Source organism: Dipodomys merriami, unplaced genomic scaffold, assembly GCF_024711535.1.
Source record: "Dipodomys merriami isolate MVZ:Mamm:240054 unplaced genomic scaffold, mDipMer1.0.p SCAF_596, whole genome shotgun sequence".
Classification (NCBI taxonomy): Eukaryota; Metazoa; Chordata; class Mammalia; order Rodentia; family Heteromyidae; genus Dipodomys; species Dipodomys merriami.
In genome coordinates, this window is record NW_027206175.1 from 53,202 (window position 1) to 61,110 (window position 7,909).

The window sequence follows — 7,909 nt, forward strand, 5'->3', positions numbered from 1 at the left end:
AAATGACAATAAATACCACCCAGGATATTAAATTGCCTCAAACTGGCCAATTTCTTTGCTTGTCACATTTAAGTCAGGCTTCAAAGCTTTTCTAGGACCTCATTATATGATTTTGTAGAAACTCAGATTTTTCCAGATATCACTGGCTGGGAACTTATTGATTCTCCTGAACATAGACTGGGGGCATTTTCCATTAGCCCCATGGGTAATACTTTATCCTGCACAACAAAACAAGTGCTGATTTGACTAGTTTAGAGCAGATCTAGGTGGATTCTAAACGTCAATGGAAGTCATTCTGGATCATGTTCTTCCTTGCTGGTTCATGCAGGTACACCTGCATCACATGTGGGGTTCAGAACCACTGGAATATGCACAGGACTCAAAACCTGTTTGGGCTTTGCTACCAATGGAATAAACCCCTCTATGTTCACATGCTTTCTGGAGTGCAGGGATGGCTCCTGATCTCCATTGGTTACCAACACCAACATCACTAATAGATTCCTTATCTGGAGTTCAGGAGAAGCTGCTGTACAGTAATGCTAACCTGAGAATGGAAATAGGCACAGGATTTTAGAGTGGAATCTAGAAGGTAAGGTGCAACTAAACTTCCATGAGGATCTAATGGGGGATCTCTATAGTTTGAACTTGGACTGAACACTGATGAGTGGCTATGTTCATGTATTTTCAAAAAGAAAAATTACCTGGCAGAGAATATCCATAAAAGAACATTTTGCCAAGCCGGGTAGTACTAGGGGCTCTTGGCCATTCAGGCCTATCCCTAGACACCCAGGCTCCAACCCTATTCATAGGCTATGAGGCATCTAAACAAGGACTTCTTCCTCTTTTTCTTGGACTCACTGGTCACACACTCCTCCAGCTTGTCAAGAAGAATATGTAAGGGGAAGACCAGTCCGAAGACAGCAAGTTGAATTTGACATACTGTGTAAGTTCTTTCAGGGTGTCATGGTCCTTACGCTCATAAAAGTCATCATTGTACAAGTCCATCCACAGAGTGAAGATGAAACAAATGATGCTGTGGGCAGTTTGGTGACAAGGAAAGTTAGAGCCTGACCTCCCAATCCTGAGCCTTCTACCACAGCCCCTTTCTGCCAGGACTCATGCTGTGGCTGTCCATCATATATGCAGACTTGCATGTTGAGAAAGGGAGGAGACTCCTGGGAGCAGAATGATCATCACAACATACTTCCAGGAGCTTCTGAAAGACAATTCTCCAAAACTCACCCTGTGATAGCCAGTGAGAATGTTGTTTCCCCACAGGATCTGATTTTCTGCACACTGCTTTCCCTGTCATCCACGAGAATCCACAATTGCAACCACATTCACAACTGTGTTATTTGGCATTCACTGAAGTGCCAAGCATCAACCCTCATAAGTGGTAGGCAAACAAACTTGCACTTTGGTTCAGAAGCCTCAAAGATACCCAGTTTTCAGGAACAGAACTTCTTTTTGTACCAACATCCACTTACTGGTTTACTTGTTCATCTTCCTCCCAGTTATGGTGAAGGGATCTGTACCAATAGGAAGAGAGAAGGAAGTCAACTCTATGGTTCTCCTTTTCTGAACTAAGAGGACACTATGGGACTGGCTAAGTCCTACATGGTAGTATAAAAGTGACAGAGAAACAGATGAGGTATGTCTCTACAATTCTGTGAAAATTCTGTGAAGAGGCTTGTATGCGTCTGTCCAAAGTAAATGCCTGTAATCCTAGCTAATCAGGAGGCTGAGATCTGAGGATCACAGTTGGAAGCCAGTCTAGTCAGTAAACTCTAAAGCCACTCATCTTCAATTAATCAGCAAAAGGACAGAATTGGACCTGTGGCTCAAAGGGTAGAGTGCTAGCACTGAGCATCAAAAGGACAGCACTAAGGCCTTGAATTCAAGTTCAAGTTGCAGCCTTTCCTCTACCTACATTACTTCACAGGCCTGCAAGATGGCTACTGAACCCTTATTTATTAATTTCATAGGGCCTCACTTAGGTGAGGGTCCTTGTTAGGTGCCACTGGCTCATGCCTGTAATCCTAGCCTCTCAGTAAGCAAACTGCTGAGGCTCCAGTATCTTTTAAGGAAAATGAAATGTCCTGGTGACCCAGTCCTAAGAAACTAGCCAGAGTGTACACTTCTTTGTCTTATGCCAACCTCCCATGAGAATACCCCAAGAAAACAGGAAGTGGAACTGTGACTCAATGTGGTAGAGTGCTACCCTTGAGCAAAAAAGCTCAGGGACATGACCCAGAGCCTGAGTTAAAACCCCATGACTGACAAAAAATAAAGATTACATTTGTAGAAAGTAGCAGAGCCACAAGTCAAACACTAGATGGTTGAGTGCTGGAGTTGAAATTCTATAATGTTTTGGGGCATATTGTAAGATGTTATTAATAAGAAGATCAAAACCCCATGGAGATAAACAAAAAATCATCAAGTAGATGCTTATCATTTTTGGGTCAACTCCAGCTTTGCCGTGGGTGGTGTGCAGTTCCCCAGAAAAGGAGAAGAAAATACACCATAGAGGATTCCACAGCACAAGCAAGAAGCTATGGCTGGCATATGTGAAGCATGGAGAGCAGAATTTCCATGACTTGAGACAAACAGGACACAGGATACATACTACAGGTGCTCAAAGAAGTCCCAAATTTCATTCCCTAAGAAGGCTCTAGGGGGTGATGAGATTTGAGCTGCACCTTGAGAGACAGACTACAACTGTGTATAAAGAGAATAATAAAACCAGGCACCAGTGGCTCACTCTTATAATCCTACCTACTTAGGAGCTAAGATCTAAGGATCAAGGTTCAAAACCAGCCTGAACAGGAAAGCCTATGAGACTCTTATCTCCAATAAACGACTAAATAAAAAAGTCAGAAGTGCAGCTCAAGTTTTAGAGGACTAGCCTTGCCCCAGAAAGCTCGAGAACAGCACCATGGCCCTAAGTTTAAGCCCCAGGATTGGTACAAAAGGAGGAAGAGGAGGAGGAGGAGAAAGAGAAGATTCTAGTAGACTGGAAGGAAATACAAAGTTGAAATTTTCCAGGTATACACACTGTATAATTGGCCTTTCAAAAACTTAGATTAGCCACCTAAGACTCAGCAGGAAGCAGGCGGTCAGTCACTGCACTACATGTGTAGACGCTGGAAGTGAAAAGCAGAGATGCTATACCCTGGACTCTCAGAAAAGAGAAAACTCAGAAAGAAACTGGAATCTACCTATCCCCCATCTCTGTAGCAACAAGATGAATAAAAACCTGGAAAAGGAGTGTGTGTGTGACTGTGACCCACACACCACTGTTTTGTTTTGGGCAGAGAAGGTAGGATTCCTGAGGTCTGGACACTCATCCACGAAATGGGACTAAATGTATTTTCCCCCCTAGGGAGATCAAATTAGATAATCCATTTAGAAAGCATTCTAGCCTATGAAACAGAATAACATGAACATTCCCAGGACTGGACAACCTCCTTCTATACAAGTGTATGCATTCTATTTGGGACCAACCTAAATTAAGCTAAAAGCTGTTTCTTGATCTTTTTTTCTTTAATTGTGCATTGATCTTTTTTAAAAAATTGTGTCTATATGCATGTGTGTGTGCACGCACGCGCACAGCACACCACACACACACACACACACACACACAGCACATGCACATGCATACTGGAATTATGCTAGAACTCAGGGCCTGGACACTGTCCCCTAGCTTTTGATTTTTTAAATTTTTTTCTCAATGTTGGTGCTCAACCACTTGAGCCACAGCACTACTTCTAGCTTTTTGTTGGTTAATTGGAGATGAGTCTCACAGACTTTCCTACCTGGGCTGTCTACAAACCACTCTCTTCAGATATCAGCCTACTGAGTAGCTGGGATTATAGGTGTGAGTCACCAGTTCCCAGTTTTGCACTGGTTCTGGTTTTATCTTCTCTGCTGCACATAAAAGTATCTATTCTATTTTCATATCTTAGTTCTCCAAGTATTTGCAGCCAATAATTACCACCATTTCCCCTCTCCCAACCAAAGTTCTAGACTATTCAAAACAATCCTTTGCCAGCTGCCAGCGGCTCACAACTGTCACCCAAGCTACTCAGGAGGCTGAGTAGTGGTAGGATTGTGGTTCAAAGTCAGCCCAAGCAGGAAAGCCTCTGAGATTCTCATCTCCAAATAACTACCAAGAAAAAAAGGCAGAAATGGAGCTGTGGCTCAAGTGGTAGAGTGCTAGTCTTGAGCAAAAAAATAAATAAATAAAAAGAAAAGAAAAGAAAAAAAAGCTCAGACGCTGCATCCACACCCAGAGTTCAAACCCTAGGTCTGTTCATATATGCGCACGTGTGCACATGCGTGCACGCGCGCGCGCACATACACACACACTATAGTATTCCATCTCCTTCTGAGGCTCTTCAGGGTTTTACACAAAGACAGAACACCATCTTCTGTCTGACACTTTCTAGAATTTTCCATATGATGACCAGTAAGAAACATGAGTTCTAAATGTAGCTGTACCTAAAAGCTAGTTGATCCTCCTACCTTTCATGGTTCTGAACTACCTTACTTTCCTTCTGGAGCCAATCTAATTCTTGCTGGCTAGCTCAACATTCAGCCCACATCCTTGAATAAATAAAGCCATTTCTGATGAAAGGTAGTGCTCTACCTCTTGAGCTACAGAACCATTTCTGGCAATTTCTGAGTAGTTTATTGGAAATCAGAGTCTCATGGACTTTTCTGCTCTGAACTTTTCTGACTTTTCTGTTTTGAACTGCAATCTTCAAATCTCAGCCTCCTGAGTAGCTAAGATTACAGGCATGAACCACTGGTACCTGGCTTCAGTCTTTTTTCTTTGCTCCAGAATTCCTCTCATGTTGATCCTCATGCACTAAAAGACAATTCAATGTTACTGTCAACATGATGGCTTTTAAAATCAAATTTCTCTGCATAAAGTCTAGACCCTTCTGTATCACAAGCCACTAACAAGTTATCTGAGATCTGATCATCAACACAAGGCAGGTGACACTAGTAATATTTAGAAGAATTGTCAATCTGCAAAACTGAGGATTAAAGAAGTAGTAAGGTGGGCACTAATGGCTTGTGTCTGAAATCCTAGCTATTCAAGAGACTAAGACTTAGAGGATTGTAGTTTGAGGCCTGACTGGGCAAAAATGTCTGCAAAAACCTATCACCAAAATAACCAACAAAAAGCAAGGCTGGAGAAATGGTTCATACAGTAGTGCACCTAGCCATAAGCAGCAAATTCAAGCCCAGTTACTGGTTAAAAAAATAATAATTTTTACGTTTCACTGTACACTTGAACCACTCAAATGCATATCACCAGACAGCCCAATTTTAAATGGTTTTCCTAGATAATTAATATATAGACAGGGATGAGAAGCTCTGAAGTAATGACTTTGATACTTAAAAGTTATTTTTAATACATCATTGTTGTTCTATATTTTTATTTTATTTTATTTTATTTTATTTTATTTGAGAACATACTGTACAGAGGGGTTACAATTACATGGGCAGGATAATGCATATATTTCTTACCAAGCATTGCAGACTCCTCCTTTGTTTACCCTTCACCTCCCTTCCCAGCCTCCCCCCTCCCCCCCACCCAATCATACCCCCCTCCCCCACACACACCGACATTGTAAAGCTGGTTTTGACATGACATTTTGTACTTCTCATTGTTGCAACAGGTCCACCTGAATCCTTAAACGACTTGTTTGTCCCCATCTCCTCCACATGTTATACTGACATCAAATATAGTGAAAGCGGGGGTTACACTGTGGGGGAGGGACATACAAAGCAACAAAGAAATAATCTTATAAATGCGTTAGAAACACATGCATGAAAGAAACGAAAACATTAAAATACACATTTAAAGGTTCGTTTTCCTAACATCACATTATCTGACCTTTTCCGCTTGACTCATACCTATACTAGATATTGCAAATAAGGGAAACCATGGGACCTATGTTTCTTTGGGCCTGGCTTACTTCACTTAATATAATTTTTTCCAAGCCTTTCCAATTCCTAACAAATGGGGAAATGTCATTCTTTCTGATGGAGGCATAGAATTCCATTGTGTATATATACCACATTTTCTTGATCCATTCATCTACTGAGGGGCATCTGGGTTGGTTCCATATCTTAGCTATGGTAAATAATGCTGCAATAAACATAGTTGTGCTGGTAGCTTTAGTGTGGTCTTGTTTGTAAACATTTGGGTAAATGCCCAAAAGTGGGATTGCTGGATCATAGGGGAGATCTATGTGAAGTCTTTTGAGGAACCTCCATACTGCTTTCCAAAGTGGTTGAACAAGTTTACATTCCCACCAACAATGAAGTAAGGTTCCTTTCTGTCCACATCCCCTCCAGCATCTGTTGTTGTTAGAGTTCTTGATTTTTGCCGTTCTAATGGGGGTGAGATGATATCTCAATGTTGTTTTGATTTGCATTTCTTTTATGGCTTTTAAATAAGAGTAGATTAAATAAGAGTAGATTATCAAAACCAGTTAATCAGTGAGGTCTAGCTTTCACTGTCAACTATGTTTAATTATTTCGTTTATCATAATCCATGAGCTGGACAGTGTTTGGCAGTGTCTTTATATTTACATTTAAATCACTTTCAGTATTTAGCTGTTCTGAGAAACATTATGTATGGGCTTAAGTATGTAAATATCTTCATAGCCACTCAACTGTTTACCTAGGATAAATTCTGAGACGAGGAAGTACTGGCTTGGAGGGTAATACACACTTTTAAGACTTTTGAACATGTCAAATTGCTATCCTTAATGGAATGGTCAATAGCATTTGGGGTGCATTAGAGCTAGAAATAAGAAAAAAGTACAGTTCAAATTGATTTAAACAATAAAGGGGATTTATAGGATCATAGAACTGGTAAGTATAGCATTTAAATGAATTTCAAGGCTAGCAGGATTCTGCATTTTAATAATATCATCAAGGATCTGTCTATATCATTTCACCACTCCCCTTAGCCCTGTGAGGTACCAGACTTTTTTTGAGTTAAAATAGCTTTTTCTGTAGCCAGCAATTGCAAATGCCTATACAGGGAGAAAAGGAAGCTGCCTAGAAATGAATGGGCCTGGGGAAAATTATAGTTGGTTTTGTTTCTGTTGGATGGGGGGCTTGAACTTGGGGTCTGAATGCTGACCCTGAGCTTTTTCTGCTCAAGGCTAGCCTTTGTGCCATAGTGACACTTCCAGTTTTCTGGTCGTTTATTGGGGATAAGAGTCTCATGGACCCTCCTGCCTATGCTGGCTTTGGGCCATGATCCTCAGCTCTCAGCCTCCTAAGTAGCTAGGATTACAGGTGTAAGCCAGCGGTGTCAGGCTAAAAAATTATGTTAAAGGTAGTAACTCAGGTCCAGAAAGACAAAAGCTCACATGTTGTTTCTCATAGATGGAAGAGAGACCTCATTTATAAATATATATAAGCACACAGTGGGTCATGTGCATATATACACACACGCACACACACACATACATAGATACATACTACAAATGTATTAACTAAATTATATGGTATATCATTAACGGAAATAACGTGGTATATGCAGGAGAGAATTCTTTGAAAAACTAATAGTCTAACAAAATGGATAACAGGAAGCTAGAAATTGAGGTGGGGGGTAGGTGGATGAGGTGGTATGATGTGGACGGATGGAGAGAGGAAGGGTGGGAGAATGCAATCATCATATTCAATGTACATATGTAAAAATGGAAGTAGGTAACTTGGGTGGGGTTGGGAGAGATGGGAAGAATGATGGAAGGAATGGCGTGGATCAAGCTGCAATGTACAGCTGATAGCTGGTGACTTTTGCCCATAATCCTAGCTACTCAGGAGGCTGAGATTTGAGAATAAAGGTTCCAAACTGACCTGAGCAGGAAATTCCATG